General features: G+C 47.9%; 1 protein-coding gene across 3 annotated transcripts in view; it reads right to left on the bottom strand.

Annotated features, from left to right (window-relative positions):
- Window positions 1-24,296, bottom strand: part of NEXMIF (neurite extension and migration factor) — a 67,637-nt gene extending 43,341 nt beyond the window's left edge. For all 3 annotated transcript variants that reach the window (XR_010885581.1, XM_067304361.1, XM_067304362.1), the window contains exons 1-2: window positions 24,277-24,296; window positions 12,788-12,922 (exon numbers count right to left, since the gene is read on the bottom strand). The gene's annotated coding sequence lies outside the window, so the exon portion shown is untranslated. The remainder of the gene's footprint in view (window positions 1-12,787; window positions 12,923-24,276) is intronic.
- Window positions 24,297-25,606: the final 1,310 nt, after the last annotated feature.

Genomic DNA, 25,606 nt, shown 5'->3' with positions numbered 1-25,606 from the left:
ATCTGAGCTCCCCTGTGCTTAACGAACTAATTAGACCAAGGACAGCCAAGCTTCCTGATTTCCTGAATACTAAAATCTTCATCTGGCCAAGAGCCACAGGACCAACACCACACCATGTGTGAAGAGAAGAAGAGTGAAGAGCAGAAGCGGCTCACAGGTGGGGTGCTCAGTCCCAAAGACATCCCATGCCCCCGTGGGGGGCACAAAGCAGGGCGAATAACTATGGCAACAGTTCAGCTGTTGAACTAAAAAATATAAAATAAGTGCAGGCTGGAAGAGATTTTTCTTCTCCTGCATTTTCTCACTGAAACACCCCCCACGACCCTCTATTTCTTTTGAAAGCAATGTTCCATTCAGCCTGAAGAAAACACTTCATTTGCAGGCCCTCGTTAGACAAGTGGAGGACCAAACTTGCAACACGGTTACTGCGGTGTCACGGTGATGGTCATGGACTCCCCTTAAGCAACAGCTCAGTGCACAGAGCTGTACGCCAGGCTGACCACCATCTTTTAAACCGAGGGATTTCAGCCCATGTTTCCTTCTTCTACAAGAATGCCGTAAGCACCAAAAGAATAGGGTATGGTGGAGTTGCTGCACTTGGCAAAAGCAAAAATGGACAGAAACATCAAGTATTCCTCCTTCCAGGAGGATGTCCTTCAGTCATCTGGAAAGTCACTGTTTCTCTCTGGACCACAGATTACTGAAGCATTCAGTGAAAAGTGAACAAGTTCTAACAGGAAAACCTGACAGAGATCCTCTCACAAAGCCCTGTTCTCCAGGACACTTCCCCAAAATTAGGAGACTTTGGTTCATAACCTTATTTTGGGTGATGATGGGATTCCTAGTCTCTTCTGTTGACGCTGCTTGTCTTTGTATAAACTCAGCTAAAAGTGCTCACTTTGCCAAAGTTCAGATGCCCTCACTCCGGATTTGAAATGGCATCTAGCTGAGGCACACAAGGTCAGCACTGTAAGATATAGATATACGGTATTGTCTGTTCAAATTTACTTCTCTTGTACTTGGGAGAAGAGAGGAGCAAAGAAAGAGTTTGCAGATGAGGAGCAGGGCTGACACTAGAACATGGTAACAGGAGCACCTCACCTCTAGTTCAAATCTGGACCCAGAGTAGCAGTGACCCAAGATTTTGCAGAGATTATTTATCGATGAGCCTGTTTTTGAGCCATGAACATCAGGGGCATGATAGCTTGATGGTACAACAGAAAAGACAACACCTAAGCAGAGATTGAAATTGCCCTCTCCTCTTGAAGGCGGTCCTGCCTGAACAAAAATTTATAAGTAAATTTGCACCAATTGGGTGGGTTCTCTGGATGGGCTTCAGGGTTGTTGCTACAGGACCCATTAACCACAATAAATTCATATTATTATTACTATTATTATTATTATTATTGTCAAGTGCCCAAAAATATTACTAAGGACAAAAAAACCACGTACAGGTGCCAGGATGATATAATCTAAATTCCATCTGATGCAGTGTCATTGTGTTTGCCATCACCAGACCCTGGAGCAGGAGGCAGGACTGGACAGAAAGGTTACAAGGTTGAAGTCACAGACTTATTCAGTAAGACTTTAACACAGCTCTGTGAGTGGGTTTATTGCCTTTTTAGACCATAATTTCTTGCAGACAAGATGTTAAAGAAGAGTTTAAGAAGGATCTGAAGGCACAGAAGATATTTCTGCGGGAACGTGTTCAAACCATTTTGAGCATAACCCTGGAACATGCATGTAAACATCTGAAAGAGTCAACCAGGGTATTCACCAGGAAATGCTCTACTGCATAATGGAAAATGAAAAATGGGTACAAAGGCAGATACTGCAGGATGCAGGGAACATCAGGCAAGGACGGGAAGGAAGAGCTCACAGTGCACTGCAGCAAGCAACTCAGTATTACAACTGCAGTGTGCTGCAGAAGTGGGAAAAAAAAAACATTTAAAAAACGAAAACCCTAAAAGAGAACTGAAATCAGGCAGATTTCCACATGGATTTGCAAACTGGCTAAAAGGATGTCAGAGAACGGAGAACAACCCCCACCTGTTTGCTTAGCTGGGCCCTCAGCATCTCCGCAAGACAAATCATTGTGTCAAACTGTGCCATACCTTGGCGTGGAGGTTCTGAGATGGGTCATCTTGCAAAGTAAGATCAAAAAGAGTGTTATCACAGAGTCAGTCTCTCAGCAGTATCAAAGAACAGGCCTGCAGGAACAGAGTGTACGTGCCACTCTTCAACCCTTAGAGTTTCAGTTAGGTGTGGATGATATTATGACAAGATCGATGAATCCTGATATAGCAGCACTCAAGATAAATGTTGCTTCAGAAGGGCTCTTATACTAGTATTTGGTGTGAAGAGGAGTTTAGGGGATAAAAAGAAAGAGAAACAAAGGAACATCACCAACTGTTGGCAACACTGTACCACCTTCTGTTTAATCAGACCTTCTCAGGGTGACACTTAAAACTCCCCGCAAAAGTATTTGCTTTTCCCCAACCATCTTCTCTTTTCTTCTTTCCTTCAGAAGGGGAAGGAACCCACATACCAAGGGGGTTTTTTTTGTACTCCCGCAGAAAACGAACTGCAGATGTGTACGTACACATGGATGTATGTACGGACGCGCTCTGAAAGCCTGGACGTCGGGAACCTCACACTGCTGCTGACCTGCCAGTATGCAGCAGGATATTCTAACAGTTAAACACCCCGCTCTTGCCCCATACCTCCAAAAAGACCAAAATAGGCTCCATCTCTGAAATGCCTCTAGTTAAACCACAGCCACATCAATAGAAAAACAATCATCCTAATGCCTCTTGAGACAAAACTGCTGGGAAGACGACACCGTCAGCGAGCGCTGCACAGGCGCGTCAGCACAGCATCTGAGGCTTGCATCTGCGAGGAGCTGGCAGCACGCGCTCAGCTGCGTGGAGAGCAAAGAGGAAACCCAAATCCCATAAAAGCCAAGAGTTTGCGAGAAGCTGAGGTCCAGGAGCTCATCAGTTGAGTATGATATGCAATCTAGGACACAGAACCACAGACAACAGCTTTAGCAGAGACCACGTGATCACTTAGTTTTTCATATACCACATTGACTTTAATTAAAATCACAAATTGAAAATCTTCCCCCTTCCTCTGGCCAGGTAAAATTATCTCAAAGCTCCCAGCTCTGGCCAGCACGATGGACAGCATCACAAAGGGGAAGTAATGTTTATAAAATGTTTTTAAACAATTCAATTTTAAAGCAATTTATGTGCAGTGGCACTAGGCATTCTTGACTGCAGAAAACAGACAGCAGGGCTGGATCAATCACGGGGTGGAGGTGGGTGAAGAAAAGCAGGAGCAGCAGACTGTGGCATTGAGGCTAATAGCTTTGTAGCAATTTATTCAGTGAGAAATACTGCATAGAGCAACATGGGGGTCTGTGCACAAAGTAGGCAGAGAGTACGGCAGTGCCCGGGAGGGAGACAGTCCCCGATTCCAGAGTGGTGGAGAACAGAGAGAATCAATAGCAAACACTCCAGGAAAAGCAGGAAACTCTTCTTCCCCTACAAAACTAAATAAATGACAATTAATGGAGCCAATCAGGCCACCTGCAAAAAAAAATTGTCATTGAAGAAACATTACATGAAAAAATCCCAGTGAGATAAAAGCTTCAGTGCTGCCACAGAATTGCCTTGGGGCCCAGGTTAAGTAGAGTCCTTCACAGCCCTGCCACCTCACCCCTATACACAATCTTTGGACCACCTGGATGCCAAAAAGGAGCAGGGCCCTTCATTTCCCATACAAATTACATGGGAAACTCCATGGAATAAGCTCCAGTCCCTGCCACAGCTTGGCCCTATATCTCCTCTTCAACAGCAAGGCTTTACCTGGAGACGTGTTGCAATGCCTCCCCTCTCCCTCATGGCCTTGTCCATGCTTTGCCGTAAGGCTGAAGGCACCTACAGGGAGAGCTAATTTTGTGACAGAACAAAGAGAAATGGCTTACTGGAACCTGGGCTTGACAAACAAGAAGAAAAAAAAATCACATTTGATTATCATGAACATAATCTAAGTTCAAGAGCTCTGGATCTCCTTGCAGACAAAATTCACTCTGAAATTGCTCCTGCTGGTGCTTCCAGTGCAAGGATGAAGCGATGCTCTTTCCGCATCACACCATCTCCGTGCCCAGGCACATATGGTCTAGCTAAATAAGAAGCCCTAGAAAAGGCTGTCAACAAGACTAGAGGAAGGTGTGCATCTGTGCAGAAACATATGCCCCAGCCTTGCACAGTGAGCCGTAAAAAGGACGGTCATGCCCAGAATCCCACCAAAATCTGCCCAGGCACAACAGAATTACAACACGGGACCTGTTACACTGCTGTTTGCCACTTGAACAAACCCTTCTCCTGCTCCCTTTGTCCTGCGCAACCGAAAAATCCCTCAGTCACCTGCCCATGTCCCTACTACCACGATAGCTCACGATGACACTCCCGACCAACACAGGTTTCCATCGCAGTGTTGCGGTTGCCCTCATCTCTGTGCCCACCTATGGGTTTGTTTGAAAGTATGTGTTTTATGCTCATCTATGAAAATCTCCCCCATGGTACTAAAAGCAATGGAATAATCTACTATTTCAATGCTCATCCCTTAGAGAATTCTGCAGTAAAAAAAAAAAAAAAAAAAAGTGGTTGAATTTGATTAAACCTTTGGAATCTCTCCAATATTTCCAGTTATTCCATCTGTAGAAACACTCTACTGGCACTTGGCACATTTATAGCATTAACTGCCTTCTAAATCAGCAGCAGTTCTGCCTAACAATTTGGCATTTGCACATTGCCTTGTAAATTATACACCTTACATCTTTGGGCACAAGGACCAGCCCCTCCAAAAAGCCTATTAGTGCCTTGGAGAAATTCTCGAGGAAGAAAATATCTTCTTATGGGCTTGCCTTTTGACAAAAAGGGGGGAAAATGGCATTCAGTGGGCATGGTATTAACACTATGGCTCATAATGTTACTCTGGCAGTAAAATAAAACCCAATACAACCAGCTGGCTGCTGTACTGCTATTAGATCCCTTTTGCTGTTTTTGACCTTTCTAGAACGCTCTGAAATGCATTAATCTACTCAAAACCCATTTAGGATCTAAAGCACGATGCAAGGTGAAGGTGTTCATGAAAACGTCCTCCTTTTGGGCAGGCTCACAAAACAATTACAATTCCACAAGACAAGATTTGCTTGCTTTTTTGTGCTACTGCAATGCTAACTCAGGAACCAGGCTAGGAACGACTGCAGATCCAAATCAAGTCACAAAACAGCAGGAAACCACTCAGCAATATCAGCAGTGATTTGTGCATTTCTTGGTCAAAAACAAAGAGCAGAGAAGGTCTGCATTACCACCTCCCCATTTCCAAGTAGCCTTTCCACTTTTGTCTGCCCAAATCGTTGGAGGCAAAAAAATTCCCCTCCTCAAACAGCTCTCAGCCTCGAGCTCTTCTGAAAACCCTTTTTCCTTATCTTTATTCACCGATCCAGTCTTCTTAAGCCTCCCCATTGACAAAGCGTAGGAAAATCACCAAATTAAGCGCCCAGCTCATGCCCTCCTGCAGAACAGCCTTCTCCCTTGTCTGCACCTCAGATCTTGTTTACTGTCAATGAGCTGTGCTCTGGTTAGCCGGTCCTTCCTCGCACGGATTTTGCCTACAGACCTTGCATTTTTGACTAAAAAAAAAAAAAAAAAAAGACAACAGAAAAGAAACACACTGAAGTATTTCCCCTCCTGCCCTTTACTCCTAAAATATGATTATTTATATAATTATTTATTGATTTCGATACATATTATGACCGTGAGGAAAAAAGTAGTGTTAGAAATCCAGGGTCACCTAAGGACTTCAAGACTGTCACTACGCTGTGCATCATGGCCATTTGGAGTTTGACAGCAGCACTGAGACTGAATTCAGCTCTTTCTGCTTAAAAAGCACAGACCGTTATTGTTGGGGCTGAAGAGGAATTTTCTACTTCTTGTTTTTCAGGCTAAAATCCAACATACAGAGCTGAACAACTCCGATCCTGTCCAGAAAGAAAAGTAGTGACTCAAACTAGCTTACTCATTATCATCCATTTGGGATTAGTGACTTACTTAGTGCTCCCTATGCTAACATTAAAAAACCTGCATTTTTCTGTTCTTTTGCATTCTAGACTCTTCCTCCTATTGGTGTGCTTTTAATTCCAAGGAAGGATGATTTCCCTTGGCAGCAGTTAACTTCTCACCTAACTGCAAACAGCTACCTGCAGCAACAAGGACCCACCGTCTCCTTCACCCATCGCTGCCGGACTCGCTTCAGCAGGAGCTACAGGACCCGTCCTGAGTCCCACCCGGTATCAGATCCCATGCCACATCCATAAGGAAGGGACCGAGGGTGCTGCGGTGCCTTTAGCTCCCTTGTGAATAGCCTGACCTCCGCAAGGGACATGAGGGGACCTGGTGTCCCCGGGACACCAAAGGATCCTGTTGGCCCCAGAGCACCCCTGGCCCCTGCGTGTCCCTCAGGCCTCCGGCTCGGGCCCTCGGCCGCGTGCAGGGGCAGCCCCGCAGAACCGGGGCGCTCACAACTCCTCTGCAACACTCCAGCCCGGCCGCCAGGCTTCGAGGTGCCAGAGCAAGAGCCAGGATCCGTGTCCTGAGGCTTCGAGCAAGAGAGATGACCCACTCGAAACACCTCCATGAACCGGGCTGCAGGAGCGGAACAGGCAACGGCCTGCTGCTCTCCTTGGAGATCATCGCCCTTCTTATCTCCTGGAGAGAACGGACAAGCCTCACCACCGCGTGGCTACTCTGCGCTTGATGAAAATGTCTGCTCCCTCGCAAAAAACCCTACAACTCTCCCTGCAGCCAGCAGCCAGCGATGCATATGAGATGACTGCCTTCTCTACATGAGAGCAAAAGGGCAAATGAATCACATTACACTCCATGAATAAAAACACAGTCTTAATGCAACAGCTACTTAATGATTTCATTTTCAATACACTAGACAGTTTGGCCTCATTTGCAAAGGTGCTGAGCACCCCTGAGTCCCACTTAAGTTAATGGGAACTGCAGGCACTTTGCACGTCGGGACTCTCTTGCGAGCCCCTTATGTACTTAGGAAAATTCTCTTACCTGGAGGGGAGGAGGCGGGGGGGAAGATTTCCCTGAGATTTGTGAAAATAAAAGCTCATAGCAGAGATGAGCCTGAGCCAGAGATTTCAGATCCGTAACTGCATTTAACTGTTGTCCCTCAGTTCTGGGACAACCGAACCCAGGATTCTGGTTCAAATTTGTCTTTAGAAAGGTGGGATTAAGGCTTGTGGGTCCTTTCAATCTTTCTCTTGCTCCACACGCAGCAAAGAGGAGGCTGTGCCAAGGTCTGCCAGCAATCGCATCCATGCAATCCCAGGGACTTGGGACAGAGGGTCAGGACGAAGCCCTGCACTCTCAAGGACACCTACCGCTTGCAGCCGTAGACAGGGACGGTTGGCATCAGGAGGCAACGCGAGGAGTTCATCCGGCCTCAGCCTGCACATCCTGCATGCACGAGCCGAAGAAGATGGCAGTGCAAGCCACCCAAAATGGAGAAAACAGCATTTTCAAGCTACTGCACAGTCTCCTAAACAAGGTATTCAGAGGGTACTTAAGAAAAAGCACTTAGTGGAGGAATGGCAGCACAAACACAAATCTGACTGGCATTTAATTAATGGTTAGGGGCTTCTGAGAATAGACCAAAGCCAGTCAAGCAGCAAACTCCAGCACGCACGCAGATTGCGAATAAACTCTTCTCGGACCACGTCGGGGTGCCAAACATACCGTCTCCCACTCCTGAGAGCGAGCCCCGCTCTGGCAGCTTCCCGGCACCCGACGGTATTTGCAACAGCACCTCTTACCCTTTGCCTTTGTGGACCGTCCTGTCCTCTTCCAAGCCTCCGCCCGCACAAAGGTGCCTAACGACATTCGCCAAGCGAAGGCCACGGGTCCACGTCCTGCGCTGGACCACTGCTGTAAGCGAGTCCCCCAGGTGTTTGCAGCACCGCGGGCGCTGGATCACGCGCTCAGCGCGCCGCACCGGCAGCCCACCGCCGCCGGCCAGCGAAGGACGCGGCCGGGCAGAGGACTAACGCGGAGCGTCATGGGCCGCCCCAACGGCGCCGCCACGAAGGAGAGTCCCGAGGACGCGGCTCCAGCCGCAGGCAGACCGGCGAGGAGGGCCCCGAGGGCACGGTCTCAGAGGCCAGGGCGGCGGCGGCGATCAGAGAAAGCGGCGGCCAAATTAAGCGCTGGGTTTTCACAGAACGAACGCAGACGGTTTGAGTTGCGGCCCATCCTTGGCACCATCCTCCTCCGGAGGAAAACAGACCTTCAAAATATCCCTACGTCTATTTGCAAAATACGGCGCAGGATAACCTCTTCAAAACAATCTCAGTCCTTTGGCACACAAAAAGAAGTCAAATGCAAACTATTTATTGCCAAAACCTCTTCCTTCATCGTAAAGTACTGTTTAATTTTATCCCTTAGGCATCTATTATCTCATAGCCCATATTATTTTTCCAGCTATTACTGCTTAATTTTCCCCATCCAAAAAAGTATGTACAGACACCAGCCAATTTCCGTCTTGGCATAATTGTTTATGAGAAACAAACAGCTGTTTCGCTGGGGTCCTAACAAATAGATCACGAATCGATGCTTCCCGGCTCCTCATTATCCTCCTGCAGGAATCGGCTGCCGTCACGTGGCCTCTGCCTCTGTGCGCTGACACTGCAAGCGCGACTTGTCACCCCTCCCATCTGCACCAGACTGTTTGGGAGGAAGGAGCCACTTGCAACCTAACGATCGACGGCCCTTGCTAAGCCGGGGAGACCTCCCGAAGCGGCGGAGCATGAGCCAGGGGGTATTCCACTGGCGTACGCACCGGGCCCCCTCGCTTAGCAGCAGCCGCTGCTGCGAAAACGAGGCCCTAAACCAAGCCTTTCGGGGCATAAACATTTCTTTAAAAAAAAAAAAAAAAAAAAAAAAGCTGTTGAATTTTAATCGGAACTTGGAATCAAAAGAAAAAAAAATAATTGCTAATGAAATACGTTTATCAAAATGTTCGAACAGCTATTTTTCCATTTCTGTTAGAATTTGGGAGTTTTACCATTTGTTAATTTTTCACCGGCACATCTTCTGCGGGACTTGAAAGCTTTCTGGCAAAATACTAATAACATGCAGTGAAGGCGGGACTGTCTCAAGGTGAAAAGCCTGCGATCCTCGTTTGATGGGAAACCCACGGCGTGCTTGCCCGCGACAGGGCTGGTGTAGATAGCCCGAGAGGAAACCCTCTGCGCCGGGGGGGGGGCGTGCACCTAACAGGGGCTGGCGGTTTACAGGGTGCCCCAGGACACACCGAAGGAACCTGTATTTCCTAAACGACAGGGCAGACGAGTGATGACACAAATTTAAATACTTGGATCAAAAATCACTGAAACGCTTACGGAATAATTCTTAAGGCAGCTACAAAATATTAGAAAGGTATAAAATCAGCTAGCTGGAGTGACTAGGGAAGGTATGAAAGCAAAGGGGGGGGTGCACGTGTGTTTTTGAGCGACAGAGAGGCACGGAGAAAGCTGGCTATTGATTTTGGTCTGCACTCCTGCAGGTATTTTCCATGCAGAAATATGTAATTCAGTCTTTAATCCCAATTTGGGTTAAATGTTTGCTTAACCACTGCTAACATTATTTTCTCTTAACACTTCACCATTTATGGGAGCACTGGGACAGCGGCTGTGGAGTTATTCCACTCTTCGCAGCAGCAAAGCGCCTCTAAGGCCAAGGGTTCCCCAACCAGCAGGCAAAGCGTGGTTTGTGAAAGCAGAGGGGAAAGGAGAAACATTTCTTAGTGGCAATGCAAGAACCTAAAATGGCCTGGCACTGGGTTATGCAAAAGCCCATCTCCCATCATCGGCCCCGTGGCCGCAGCAAACGTCAGCTGGGAGCCTTCTGCTGACGGAGCCGCTTTGGCCATCGGGATCACGGCGGGGGTTTCGGCAGAAGAACTTGCACCACCCCGAGCCTGACAGCCTTCAGGGCACAGCACAACACGCGTTTCTGCTGCTTCTGGCTCCTTTTAATACTTCATTCCTGCTTCCTACGCTGGCGAAAGGCATCGCGAAGGTTTGCCTTTCTGTCTCCACCCTGACTTCAGCTACTCGATTAAAAAAATAAATAAATAAATAAATAAATAAAGCCTCCAAAAGCAGCTGCAAGCATCAGTGCTTTGCGAGTGCTCCTGTCTTGTCCAGTGGGTGTTACTGCAGCAAATAGAAATTGCAAGCCGAGGCCGAATGGCAATGAGTCAGGGAGGCAGAAAGGCGTGAAAACAAAATGAATGGAAAGGCAATAAACCCGCAATATTTCACCGTCGGTACTGAGTTCCTGGATAACCTCCATCTATCAGTGTTATCAGTGTCTGGTATCTCACCGGAGCTGTAGTTACAGTACATTAGTGACTCCAGCGAAGGCGAGGCCGGGGCCACGTGGCTGCGCGTCCACGGCACGGCACGGCACGGCGCGGAAGCCCGTGGAAGGCGCCAACGGGGGAGCAGACCTCCAGGTTGCTCGAGATTTCTCAGGCCCCTCAGGTTTCCCGGCAGCTAGCACAGATCTCACTGGAGAGCAAAGACGGAAAGCGCTCGAGCTTTTACGGGCTCCCCGCAAGAGGCGGAGGAGACGACTGACGGGGCCTCGTACAGGAGAGCGTCCCCATTAGGAAGGCACCTGCACACGTGCCGAAACGCTGCCCCGATCAGGGACCCCATCTGGGAAGCACGCGGCGGGGGGGGAAAGAGGCACACAGACATCTCGGGTCTGACACCAAAAGTAAATAAGATGTAATACGTAAGTTGAAGGCACAGAAACCCGAGAAACACATTTAAAAGGGAATGTAGTTCCCTGTAAAAAGCTGGAGAGCAAATCAACGGACTGAATCAGAGGAAGACACTTCTGCAGTCATGCCCCGACAAACATTAGTGCTCCGTCATTCCCCCTTCCTTCCTCTCTTTCACGCGCACGCACACAGCACTACAGCTCCTCTTCAGGGCAATGACAGGCAAATCCTATTTCTCACTGTATCTACAAAGAGATCATACAAAAAATCCACCAGGAAAACAGAGGATGGGGAATACTGCAGCCCTTCACTTCCTGGAGCACCACGCACAAGACGGGCTAACAGTCCACCTTTCAGAAATACCTCCTCCCACCCGAAAGGATTTAGGTATCTGCACGCACAGAGGCCCACGCGCTGCTCCCGCGCGGCGCTGCTCACCGACCCCTCGCACGGGCAGCACCGCTGCAGAAGACCCAACCACACCTCCAAACGCAACTGCTCGCTGGCCTGGTGGGGAAGCCGGCGCCCCGGTGCTGCGCAGACAGCTGCCCGGCACACCGCCAAACGCGGCTCGACCGTCCCCCCAGCCTCCCCCAGCCCCGACCCACGCTGCGGCCGCTTGCCCAGCGCACAAATACCAACGATCGCTCTCTCCCCGGGCCCACTCTGCTCCCAAAAAAGAAGCTAATTCCCTGTTAGCATTACAGAAAACTCAGGCAGCCAGCGAGAAGAAAGCTTTTTAAAGAGATATAAAAACAGGATTTTTGTATTGAAACACATGCCACAGATGGTGTAGCAGACGAGGATTAATTCATGAATCATATTTCTTAAATGATACAATCTCTCTTTTCACTTCCATACTTTCCCTTTTTGACTCAGAAGCAGGGATTTAAGATGCCCTTCCCAGATATGAATTTTGCATGAACAAACATTGCAGAAAAAAAAAGCAGCAATAAAACAGAAAACCCAGATGTTTAAAGCTGAGTTTTCAAATGTAAGCAAATGCATATCCTGTCCATCGATGAAAGAACATGTGTGGAAATATAATATATGCAGGCACAGATACGGTTCTAGGGTGAGCAAATGCCTTCCCTAACATTTGAGATTAATAACGCTTCCCACCAACTGTAGTTCAATCAGGGCTCTGAATTCAACTACTGCTGCTTTCATATCTTATTCTATCTTACTCACCACTCTCATAGCAAAAAAAAAGCTTTAAGTCATTTAAGACAAACACTTCCACTGAGAGGCCCTCCTGGCTCTGCTCTACAGGTTGGTTGCTCCTCCATCCCCCATCCAGGCTTGCCTTCTGCAAATCTTGGCACAGACACTTTCAGGTTGCTCTCTAGGAAAATCTACCAAAACCTACGAAACCAAGAGGATTTCAGGATGCAACAGCAAGCCAAAACATTCTGCTCAACGCAAACAGATCAATCCTAACAAGCAGGTATGCCCCCACTACCATATCTAAGTAACATCTTAAGTGGAAAAAATACAAGGAAATGACAGAACAGAGCTTCAGCAACAGGAGACCCCAACTCCAAGCTCGCTCTTAACCGGAAAGCTCTTTCACATCAGCCAAAGTAACCTAAAGCCCACGGCCACGCTTCTGTGCAGAGCAATTGCTGCCACTCAGCCATGAGCACAGGCTGAAGCAGGACCAGAAGAAACAGTAGAAGCATCCACAAGTCCCAGCATGCTGCTACCAGGGCCACTTTCTCACCTGCAGAAGATGCTTGTATACCTTGCTTTCAGTATCAATTCAGCATATCAGTCAATTTATTCACTTCCCATACACAGCAGCTGCATATATGCTAAACAGCTGCTTCTTTACATGGCCTTGCACTGACTGCTGTAGCTTTAGCCTGTGCACAAAGCTTCAAGTTAGAATAAGGGGGAAAAAATTACTTACCCTGAAACTCTTTCAACCTTTCTCTGCTTTGTGTACGATGTGGGCTTCTCTTTTGGTTACTATTTCCAGATTTGGTCTTTGGGTAGGTGAATGGAAGAGGAGAATGAAAGGAGTTGTATTTGATGACGATGGAGACTGTAAAATAAAAGAGAAGCACTTTAGTGCAGAACAGTCCTCCATATACATACATATCAGATTAAATTAAATTAGTGACACCTACATAAATGCTTCCTACTGTTTTTATGCACACATACAAATATCACAACTGTCAAGGAGAATGCAGCTGTCAGTGATACAGGGGGGAAAAAAAAAGAGCAATTTTAAAAACGAGGAAGAAAAAAACCCAAGCAAAAGCAGCAGCGTTGGAGCTACTAGCAGCAACAGCAGCAAAGAGGCTTCCATCGCGTATTCGCAGGGCGCCAGCCAGGCCAGAACGCAGGGGAAGAGCTAAGAGTTTCAGGAAGGGCACACATGCACTCATGGACACTCTGCCGGGCCTTCAGCTTAGGGCAAGATCCAAACCCGTCACCCCGGAAATGAAAATTATCCGTAGGCCTTTGCTTCGGTACCATGCACACACACTGCCCTCGCCAAATAGAAAAGAAATCCAAACACAGTCCACTCGGATAGCCACAAATCTCAGGCAAAAATTCCCCCGCATCCTGAAACAATGAAAGGATTTGTCTCATAAGAAGGAATTAACAATTTCCACAGTTTGGTCATCACACCAGCAAGTACCTCCCCAAAAATCAGATTAATCCCCTACCATCTGCTTTAGCTGCAGAATTTCTGTTAGGAAGTTCCCCCCCGACACGCACAGACCCACATATCTGTGCAAACCCACAAACGGGCCACTTGGCTTCGCGTGGGCACGGGGCACGCAGCTGCTCGGGGAAGGGCTCGGCACCCTTGGCGCAATCCCAAGGTTTCGTTTCTGCCATCCTATTTCCTCCTGCACCTCTTCTCCCACCAGCTCCGTACTTGGCTCCCGCGTACACTCTGTACGGCTCTCCACCGACCAGGTGAAGCGCCTTGGCTACCTCCCTTGCACTTGCCTCCAAAAATCATCGTTCATTTAACACCGCGGTTTGAGATCCTTAAAATATAATTTCATTTTAGGCAACTGAAAAAAGAACGAAAATAAAAGGAGCTGACTTCCACGTAACTGTTTTTTTCAAGACCGCTCTCCAATCTTCTGTATACAAATGCATCTCCAGCACAATTAGCCTCAGCCTTAATACTGAAAGAAGCCAAAAAAGAGTATTTACAAAATTGCTTAGAAGACACTATGCCTGCTAGTAAAGAGCCTGAGTCAGGGACTGCCATTATTTGCCTTGAAAAGGTCACTGCGAGTAGTATATAAAAATACATGCAAACACTGAAGAAGTATAAACATAATACTAAATAACACTTTCTGCAAGCAGCACAGTATTTAACGCTTACACGGTGGCCTACAATAAATCCTGAGTGCCCTAGAAAGCGAGGAAGCTTTCCATTTCTATTTAGCAGAATGGAGAAAGCAAAGCACAGGTGAGCAACCCTGCTCGAGACAGCAAGGACCACGTTCGAAATAAAACCCGGGGTCCCAGTGCAGCTCCTGCACAGCTGAGCACCCTGCTATACTGCTGTATTTAAATAGGAATAGAAATACTATTGTTAGCTGTAAGCAGTGTAGACTCATTAACATTTATTTTAGTGTTATAAAATATATTTTTAAAACACTTGAAGAAATAATCTGGAGGAGGTGCTAAAGCTCTGAGCATTTTTTCAATATGTCCCAGCTCTTCCAGTGAGATTTTGGATCTCCTGGAAGGAGGCAAAATGTCTTAGCGGCAGCAAGGCGGTGAGGGTGTACAAATACCCCCAGACACCATAGAAAAGCAGCATATTCACATTTGCTGCCCTTGCTCCTCCCTCCAAATTGCTCAATAAGAGGGAAATCTAAAAATGTAGTCAACTTGAATTACTCATGGACAGCAGCAACCCGAAACTATCATTTCCCACATGTTTTTAATGTGTGGGGGTGTTTATATGTGAATAACACTTGGAAACAGTCGAACCTGATGCCTGAAGAGCTATCTCCTCCAAAAGTATTCCAACAAAAAAACGCACACGCTACTCCTGCTCAAACAACTCCCATGGAGCCCAAGGGCAGCGTGCAGCTCCTGCGCCTCAGCCCAACAGCTAACCACGACAAGCCACATTTGCGCCTTTAAATTAATCCAACGGGGCAACAGGACAAATGCATCAGTTGGATTGGCTAGGAAGGCTTTCCACAAAGACTAAATGTATATTTAAATATATATAGCTTTTTTAATATCTGCTGTTTTATATGATAGGTCTAAACCTGGAGTCCTACAGGAAGATCAGTTTGTAGGAGAGAATCACAGAACGGCTGAGGTCGGAAGGGACCTCTGGAGACCATCCAGTCCAACCCCCCTGCTCAAGCAGGGTCATCTGGAGCATGTTACCCAGGATTGTGTCCAGATGGCTTTTGAGTATCTCCAAGGAAGGAGACTCCACAACCTCTCTGGGCAACCTCTTCCAGTGCTCTGTCACCCTCACAGTGAAGAAGTTTTTCCTCACGTTCGGATGGACCTTCCTGTGTTTCGGTTGGTGCCTATTGCCTCTTGTCCTATTGCTGGGCACCACTGAAAAGAGTCTGGCTCCATCCTCTTGACACCCTCCCTTCAGATACTTGTACACATTGATAAGATCCCCCCTCAATCTTCTCTTCTCTAGGCTGAAGAGTCCCAGCTCTCTCAGCCTTTCCTCATATGAGAGATGCTCCAGTCCCCTAATCATCTTTGTAGCCCTTCACTGGACTTGCTCCAGTAGTGCCACATCCCTCTTGTACTGGGGAGCCCAGAACTGGACGCAGCACTCCAGATGTGGCCTCACCAGGGCTGAGGAGAGGGGGAGGATCACCTCCCTCGACCTGCTGGCAACACTCTTCCTGATGCAGCCCAGGATACCATTGGTCGTCTTGGCCACAAGGGCACATTGGTGGCGCACAGTCAGAAGTCTCAGTTGATTGAAATTCATGGCAAAAAAAAGAGAGAGGAAACCCAAAGCAGAAGTGGCACTAATAGAAAGAACCTTAGGACCCAAAAGACAAGAATTTGAACCCAAACACTCAGCTAAAACATTCCCAGGGCCTTATCCTCCTTAGCAGCCCTCCCCAAGGTGCTGCTAATTCCCATCTCTATTTTCTGGACATCCTGGGCAGCACTAGGAAGACACGCAGCCATTCCCGAGTCTGTGAGCTGGTGACTGTCCACTACTATATGTAAAAAGAGACAGTGGTCTCTGTCCTGCTCCAAACAATAAACTTCCAAAGAACAAACCCCCTTGGAGGAGATCCTGAGCAGGCCAGTGAAACGGCGCTGCTCACCTTCCTTGCAAAGGAAAGATGTGCCAGGCCCTGCTTGTGGTGGAGTAATGCACTCCGGCCTGGCAAGCCAGCACCTCTCAGCAGCATGAATTAGCTTTCAAATTGTTTAGGTCAACATTTTCAGAGGAGCTTGTGGTGTTAAGTGGTCTCATTCCTCCACCAGGTTGCAGAAGGTTTTGCAGCTCTGTCCTAGATGGCTCAGACTGCAAAGTCATAACCTGCAGGACTCAAATTTATAGTTTTAACAGTGTAGCAAAATAGGACTTGAAAGAGAACCCCCCCACTTACTTTTTTACATCAGCCACAAGCAGGAAAACATCTGTTACAAATTGGTACTTTAGACAGTCCTTCTACAGTGTTAGCTGCAACCCAGCATCTAGGGCCCATGTAGTAGGACAGTGCCGCTGCCGAGAGCAAATACAATCCTTGCAAGTCCTGTAGGGTAAACTGGGGGAGCGTTTGGTGGCCGTCGGCGCGGAGCAGCCGACGTCGTCAGTCTTTTCAGGGGTTAAGAGGCCCGAAGGCAGAGACAGCCGCGCAGGTTTGGCCATACCTACTCCAGCTCCCCCGAAAAGGAGCCAGCTAAAACAAGCCTGGCTTCGACGCCTGCTCCCGGGACCCCGCTATCGCCCCGCGCAAGCCCGCTGCTCTGGCGGCGTTTCCCGGGGTCGGATCCGCCTCCCGTCTTCAGCTCTCTGCAGCCTTTTTGGAAGGTCGGGGTAAGAGAGGGTCTTCGGAGCTGTAAGCCAGCAACCCCCACATTAGGCACCAGCAGCGAATTACAAAGCAGGATGACTTTTTATTTTTTAAGCCCTGTAACCATGTATCTGCAAGTATCTCCAAAGAGAAGGACAGTAGGAAGAAGGCAGCTAAGACACAGACACAGACGACAGACTCAATATAGCGAACAGGATCAAAGGTAGACCTGCCATAAAGGGATATACGCTTCTCCATACAGTACCACATTTTTACCAAATCCATGTATATCAAGAGCTGGAAAATGCATTTTACCTTATATATACACCACTTCTTCACAAGATAACTACAGCTTTCAATATGACCTCAGGAGGCCTTGGGCTTCCTTGGGCAAAACAGAACGGGAGGAAGCATGGAGGGACAAGAAACGGCGCTTTTTTTTTTCTTTTTTTTTTTTTTTTTAAGTATCAGAAAGGTTTGCTTACAGCTGGCATGTTGTGGGCTCTCCATTAAATATTTCAGCTTGGTCTTTCATCAGTGGTTTTGGTGGGGGAAAGGAAGCACAAGGAAAAGCTCTGCAGCTTCAGAGCAGGCTCAGAGGGAGCCGCCGGAGCTGGCCGCCCTGCACGCAGAGACTGCGCTTTTGCTAGGCCCGACCTGCTACCCCGGCACTCGGCCCCGCGCGACAGGGTAACGGGCTACAACACATCCCGGATGGAGCAGGAGGAGCCGACGCCGGCTTCCCGGCCAAAATTTCGAGCCACACGCCTGCTCCCCACGGTGGAGACGGAGGGGCTTGCTCTGGAGCGCAGCCACGGTGGTCTCTGGCACCGGGCAGATGGCAGCGATTTGGTTACCCAGTGCTAAATGCAATCTGCACAAGCTAAGCACACACCAAGTTCAAAGTCAAAATGAACATTTGTTCTACAACAAAACACACTGCAAATGATCCTTAACAAATTTTAACTGTTGGTACAGTCAGATAAGAGCATGGGAGCATATATCATACCCTGCTGTTATTGCAAGCTCTGTGCTGCTAAACATATGAGTGGCAATGCAGAGAGATCTATATTTTGTATTTCAGTATAAATTATAGAGCAGCATAATAGAACTGAAGAGGCAGCTCTGCTCTTCCCTGCATCAGTTCTCTCACATTTTTTAAGCCCATTAAATTTCTTGCCATTTAGTTGCTTTATTTTGGTTTCTTGCTGCATAAAATTGTTCCACGTTCACAAAGCGGTGAAGCTGACTAAATAATCACCAACTTCCATGCAGAAACTCCACGAGCTGCTATGTAAAGAAGAGAGGGTATCAGCAGATAGAGACAACTCGGAGGCAACCTGAGGTTTAGTATTCTGTGTCAGCTTGACACACAGGGGAAATAACCCTTTAATCCAGTGCAGTGTATTTCATTTACTGTAGTGTTATCCAGTTCGAAGATGTTATGAAAGGAATCCCCAGAGAGACTTAAGACTTCAAAACCAGCCCGAGTTTGAACTTAATTCCACCATTGCAAAGGGCTGGAGCAATGGAAGATGACCTTTCATGTACCTTGCATGCCAGAAGCCATTCTGCCGCATAATGTCATGCCACATTAGAATATTCTCCTTTTGTTTTAGGCTGGGTTTTGTTTTGCTGTTTTTTTTCTTTTAATTAAAACCAGCTGTCGCTATTAATGAAATACCACCATCACCACCCCCCCAAAAAATCAATAACACAAACAGATTAAAAACGGTGACGTCAAAAGAGCCCGGGAGAGCCAAAGAGCTGGGTAATTAGACACGGGGACTTTCACCTCTGCCTTAGCTCATCAGCCTAACGAGAGCCCAGGTCAGTAACGAACGAGCCTCGTTGCCACCTAACGAACGTTCGTTGCCTACCCAGAACGAGCAGATGGTCTCGAACCCACCGACAGCGAGAGGCAGTTAAAGTTGCTCCTTATTTCCAGACGTGCCCATGGCCTTCCTCCTTCTCTTGCGGCGAACTGTAACAGGCCAGTTTTCATTCACTGTATCACGGAACTCAGATTTTGAATGTAATTAAATGGAAATTCGTATTTCTCAAAAATACTGTTCCCACACAAAATGCTAAGTTAATTACAAAAATTCTTCATAATGTGAAATTATTTAGCCTGTTAAATGCAGTACAAATAGCCTTATTGTATCATTAATAGTTAGAAATGTTCAGTCAGCACAGCTGAAAAAAAATATAAACTAAATATGTCAAGGATACATTGCTTTCTATTCTTACTATTTTTTTAAGGCCTTATTTCATGGTAGATAAGTGAAAAATCTTTTTACCTGACTTGGTGAGAGGCTCATTTACTCATGCAAATTTAAAACCAAGTGTCATAATACAATGAAATTATAAAAACATATCAAAAAGAAGCTAGCGAGTCACTAAATTTAGCTCCTAATGGAGTTCAATCTGTCTTATACAGTTGTATGTTAATGTGAATAGCTACAGTACTCTGTAAACATCAGAGCGCAGCTTAGGAATTATTATATGTGCAAGGAATTTTTGGAGAGAAGCCTTTCAGGTTTACAGCCTTCTACATCTTGATCTAAGCGAAACTTGAATTTTGATCCTAGCCAAGATTATAAAAACACCCGGTAAAAATAAATTAAAAAGCACGGTAATTACCTCCGTACAAGGGCTTGGTTGTGCATTTTCCATCATCCAGACATGATTTTCGTTAACCTTTTTGCAAATTCTGATACCAGTGCGGAACTGGGATGATTTACAGGCTAGACACTTAGCGTGTGTAGGGATTTTCTAAATCCATACAAAAGATTACAGCTGACATGGTGAAGCACCGACTTTGGGGACTGGAAGAGTGGAAGACAGGCAGCAACGTAAAGGACCTGTCTCTGAATCGACTACGCTCAAGTAATGTGAGAGAAAAAAAAAAAGGTAACAAAAAGACCAAAGCACCACCACACACCTGAAATAGCTGCAGCACGCCAGGCTCTAAGGCACGATCGTGATCCTCAGTTACAACGTGCTTTCGTACCTGCTGATAATCCAAAGATGGTCCTGACACAGGCTCTTTATGTTCAGAAACCATCCCGTACTCCAGGAGCACGCCAAGGAGAGGAAAGATTTGGAAGAAAAGAAAAAGAGAGGGCCAAAATTAAGACAGGACCAGCCCGTCAGGTACAGCTTCAGCTAACAGTCATCAAAAATAAAGCACCAATATTAGGTTAGGCACTTAATAAAAATCACCACCGCCGTGGCCATCCACTTGATCGCAGCTGAGGCATCGAGCTGTGGCCCGATCTCACAGGAAAGGAAGAAGCAAAGATGCTCCACACTTTCTGACCTGGTGCAGAAATGTGAAAATAAGACACTGTAACGAAAAGAGGTACGGGAACTAATGGAAAAACATCAAATTCCATTAGGGGCTGTGTTAAAGGTTTACAACATAGTCTCCAGGCAAGCCCAGTGATACTCTGAAACCTGTATCGATCCACAGGTCAAACCAGAAACAAAAATATCAGTTTCGGAAAATATCAGTTGTGATTTCTTCTGTGTGCAAAAAACAAAACAAAACAAAACAAAAAAGCGAGTCCCTATGCATGGGTAGATATAGAGACCTTTCCACAAAGCACAAAATCTGCAGCAGAGCTACCCAGAAACTAGGAAATCTCTAGCTTCTCCCTGCCCTATAAAACACAAAGATTCATACAAGGAATGAGGGAAATGTTCTGTATAAATGTTTTAATTAATCTGTGATATTCTGCACACTACTCGGAGGCGTGTGACATGGCACTCTCTGCATTTTGCTCTCTTATATTGCCACAGTTCTCAATTTTATTTTTATCCTGAGTTAGATATGAATCAGGATTTGCAAAAGACAAAACAACGCACTGTAATCATCCAGCGTGCCAATTAAGCTAAAAGATACCCTGGAAATTAAAATTAAATGCCATATCTATGAAAAGAAACAGACAGCTTCCTCAGAAACAACAACAAAAAAAAATGTATTATAGGAACCTGTTTGCGGCAGTCCCAAAATGTATCCAAAGCAGTTATATAACTTACTATCATCTCTCACATCTGCATACTGTAGATCTTCATCAAATTGTGTATGTTTTTGCACATTTATCATCAAGATTTATTGAAGTTGATTCCATAAATTTCATTTAGTTGTTCACTGCTGCTATTTGTTTCCAAGGCAACAAATGCACTTTGCCCAAGCTGCACAGTAAATCACGATTGCTCTGAATTTGGGGGTCTTTGCCCCTCGTGCTGTGGAATGGCTGCGCTTCCAAAAGCACACAACGGCACCTGCTCGTCAGCGGCAATAATTAGTAATGGATTTGGTGGGCATTAAAAATATATATATATCTCTCTCTCTCCATGCTATGGAAGAAAAATGCAAAATTAAACCGCCCCTGGGCTGTCCGCAGAAAGCCAGCTACTCTGGCTGCCAGGGAAGAGGATTCGTGCAAAGCCCCCTCTCACATCTAATTTACACCTAGGATGGCTGGAGGTTGAGAAATCCATTCGCGGGTTCAGGAGGAGCCGGACGGCTATTTCGTTAAAAAAAAAAAAAAGAATAAAAGAGTCGTCTCGTTGCAGATGGGACAAATGTAATAAGAAGAAAAACAGGAAAGCCAAGAATTTGCAAACATGGCACACGCGACAGAATCTCTCTCCCCTTTACAGCGTCAGGGATTATCGCCTCCATCCCGGACACGCTGGACGTGGTTGCATGGGTGCAGGGAGCAAGAGTCCGCGATAGAGACAGCTTTCAGAGGAACTCAGGAACAGTCTGGCTAAACCCAGGAAAACCTATAGTCTAAGTTATTGTACAGTAGTACTGCTATCCCAACGGTCGGCGGTTGACCTGCAGGAGGTGGATGACTCCGAGCACTAGCTCAGAGCGAGCGCTGCTGCCCAAAGTCACGCTATTCGGCATAAAAGCTGTCCCCGTCCCCATTGCAACGTAAATGTTTAAAATACGAGGTAACCACACAAAAACCGCACCTCTTCCCTTATACTGCAGAAGTACAGCACGAGCCGCAGCGCTGATCCGCCGTGTTCAACGCAGAACTGCTAAAACACATTTTAAATAAACAGCACTAAAAGAAAGAAGAGAGCCGAATTCCTCAAAGACACGAGCGTGAACAAAAATCCAACGCGGGAGGCGAAGCGTTCGTTCTGAATGCAGCTAAAATGGGCTCCGCACTCCCGGAGACTTCTCCAGGGAAAAGCTGCGCACAGAAACCCATTACTTCAGCACTTTTAAAACCAAAGCCAATCTTGCACTTGACGCCTATATTTTAATGGGACAGGACAGTTTTAGAAAGACAAAGCAGTTGTTTTTATCTGCAATAAGCAACGTAAATGACTGCAAAAACGCAGTAAAAGTGGCGGCTGACAAACTCGACGTGTTTGTGCTGCCCGGTAGAGTCAAAGCTGGAAACTTTATGGTGCAGGTCAGAGAAACCCCCAGCCGGCTTCCGGAGGCGGTCGCACAAGTCGGATGCGACTGCAGCGACTTCGGTGGAGCCAGCCCACGTTTACTCAGCGTAGGGGAAACTGCAGTCTATTCCCATTTTCAAATCACTCTCAAAACCCCCTTGTTGAATAGCACGTTCCCTTGGATATGCACATGGCTCCCCAAATGCTTAGCAAAGACAATATCCCTGATGACAAAAGCCGCCGGTTTTGCCACTTTCAGCCACCGAAACGTTAAAAGCTTTTTGCTTTGTCTGTAAGTGCGGCTCCCCATTTAAGAAGAATAACGAATTTGCTGCAAGAGCCTGGATCACCGATGCAGTAAGGCAAGCACTGCTACCTCCGGCAGGATGGCTAGGTCCAATGCTCCCCAAAACAATAAAATAACCTTACGCTGTTGCTGATCAGCCACACAGTGCAGTAAACGAGGAGAAAACTTACTCCCGACTTTCGAAGCAATGAGCTACTTCTTTCAGCTATATGAATCGCTTGTTCTTATTAATATTATTATTATTGGGCATAAAATTATGCATCAGAGAGGCATGATAAGTGGAAACGAAACAGCATCACCTCAAGTTAAGTAGCAAGGAAGAGCAGCCCTCTCGCTCCCGCGTTGCCAAGACGGAGCAGGCTGGCAGCGGAGGGAGGCAGCAGTGTCCAAGGTAAGAGATACGGCCTAGGAAACACCTGCCACAAAGACGTGCGGGAACTCCCAAAAAGCTGAGGACGCACGCCGGGACTTCCTCCACAGCCCCGGCAGGTCCGTGGGCGGCAGCAAGGTAATAAATGCAATGGACAGGGACGTTAGCTTGGGTTAATAACAGCCACTAAACACAACCTAATTCCTTTAATAGTAACAAATGGAATCCATCCGGCAAACACTGTCATCTTTTCTAACAGGAGGCAAAGGTATCATTGCGCTTCTCATCAGCCACTACAGTGACAAAGTGTATTAAATATTCCAATTAAGGAGTGCTTCAGTGTTTCAGTCTTACAGTCTAACCCCTTCATTCGTGACTGCATCTTCTGCTGTTTATATGAGCATGAAAAATAACATGTTGCAACGGCAGTTTCTCATTTTACACTACAATAAATGAAAAGCAACACAGAGGTCACAGGCCACAAATCATCCTCTTCTTTCAGGAACGGCATTGGAAATGCACGGTCCTGCATGCGGACAACGGCTGGAGACTATCCCTGAGCTGCTAAAAACACAGAATACAAAAATATTCTCCAGCCACCAGCACAAAAAAGCAGGAGGAGGGTATAAAAAGCCTTGGAGGCAGGTATAAATAGCCATAGGTAACATTTGCGTGCTATAAAAAAGCCTCCATTTTTTTACCCGCCTTTGCAAGCGCTACTTTCCTTTTCACAGTCTCTGTGCTTGCACTTTGCAGACTGGCTTCCCCCTTCCCTTCCAGCCCGTGCATCTGGGGGAGGGAAGGGAGTCCTTCGGATCCGCTCTTACACGCTCTGCAAAGAATGGCAGGCAACTAAATTTCCCTTGCCAGCTGTTTAAGAGAGATCCTATCAAGGCTGATGGGGCCAAAATCGGATACGCTGGGCTCGATTCTTCTCCGGGTTACGCACATGGCTTTACTCTGGGCTGCAATGCGAGGAACGGGGAGGACGTTCAGATTTAATATGTCTTCCCAGACATAAAAAAAAACAAGCAACGGCGCGCATGCACGCACACACGCGCGCGCGCACGCTTCGCCTTCGCTCTCTCTCTCCCCAAAATAAATACTATCTGCCCTCTGAAGTAGCGCGCGCGAGCAGGCAGCCTGCGAGCCGGGCGACACATCTCCCAAGGCAGCCAATGCACGTGCGCCTGACACCGGCATCTGCATATCACGCCACCCCTCTGCCTTCCTCTCCCGCGCCGCGTCCATTCTTACGAACCAGCAGAGGATAAAAACGCTCTTAAAAAGACCTAATTTTCCTCCGCGGCTATTTGTCAGCGACGGCCGGGCAAAGGCGCAGGCTGTTCGGGGGGGGGATTTCGCCCCGGCGAGCAGCGACGGAGCCACGACGTCGGCGTTGCACGGCCGGCTGTCCCATCTCGTCCCGTCCCGTCCTGTCCCGTCCCTCTGCCGCGCCACCAGCACCGCCAAAGCCGCTTCGAGCCCAGCCCCGCCGCGCGCCCGGCTCCCCCTGCCCCAAAACACGCGGCGGGAGGAGGAGGAGGAGGAGGAGGAGGAGGAGGAGGAGGAGGCGGGCGGCCTCTCCCGGCGCGGGGGGCCGGCTCGCTCCCCTCCGCGATCTCGGGCGAGCGAGGGCCCGGCGACAGGGAGAGGGGCGCCGGGAGCGAGCGGGCTCCCCGCCGCGGCGCGCGAGGGATCGGCGCTGAAGCAGGCGGCTCGGCGACGAGCGCTGGCAAAGCTCGCTTACCACCCGGTGAGCAACTCCCCGCCGCGCGCAGGTGGCTCCTTTGATTCCTGATTATTTGTCAGGCTTGTTTCTCGCTGGCACCGGGCCGAGGCCAAACTTTGCACGGAGCGGGTCACCCCGCCGCCGCACAGGCTCTCCAAACAGCGCCTCGCAGCTCGCGCGCCCTCCGAAAGGGAGCGGAAAGCCAGGGCCCGAGCGCGCCACCGTGCCCAAACCGCCCCGCACTGGAGGGGACCGCAATCCCGACTGCCCTTCCAGCCAGAGGGTCTCATTAGCATCAGGCAAACGATGCCGGAGCAAAACCTCACGCAGCACGGCAAATGCAGGAGGGCTCCAGCCTGGAACTATCAGAAGTCTGAAATTTCTGACAAAAAAAACCCCGATTCAGCAAGGCCAAAATGTTTTGCAGGAATATGCTGGTTTTATTAGAAATCTCATGGGTCAATCCAAGGCCCCCGCGCAGCCCCCAGCCGAGCAAAGGCACGCGCAGGGCGGCACGTTGCTGCGCATCCACCGGCCGCTGCCGCTCTGCTGCTCAGCTCGCTTGGCTGAAACGCTGAGGCCACCGCGAGCGGGGGGTGACGCAGCGGAGCTCCTCCCCGGGGCTACGAAAACTTGCATTATCTCGGTTTTGACGTGAGGCACAAGGTTTTGCTACCTCAGAGCAGCTGACTCGACTTGCTGGTGTGACCGAACCCTGAAGGCACCTTCCCAGAGACGGGGGGACGACAGCCACTCGTCCCGTGCCCTGAACTGCACCGGAGAGCGCGAGCCTCCGCCGGGACTCCAGCAGCCTCCCGCCTACCGCCCCGGCGGCTGGTTAGCTGGAATTTTTTCCTTTTCCCAACCCCTGCCTTAATTCCCTCTGCGTT

Source organism: Apteryx mantelli, chromosome 13 (genome assembly GCF_036417845.1).
Source record: "Apteryx mantelli isolate bAptMan1 chromosome 13, bAptMan1.hap1, whole genome shotgun sequence".
NCBI lineage: Eukaryota > Metazoa > Chordata > Aves > Apterygiformes > Apterygidae > Apteryx > Apteryx mantelli.
Note: the sequence above shows the minus strand (reverse complement) of the source record. Positions and strands in the feature narration are given on the sequence as shown.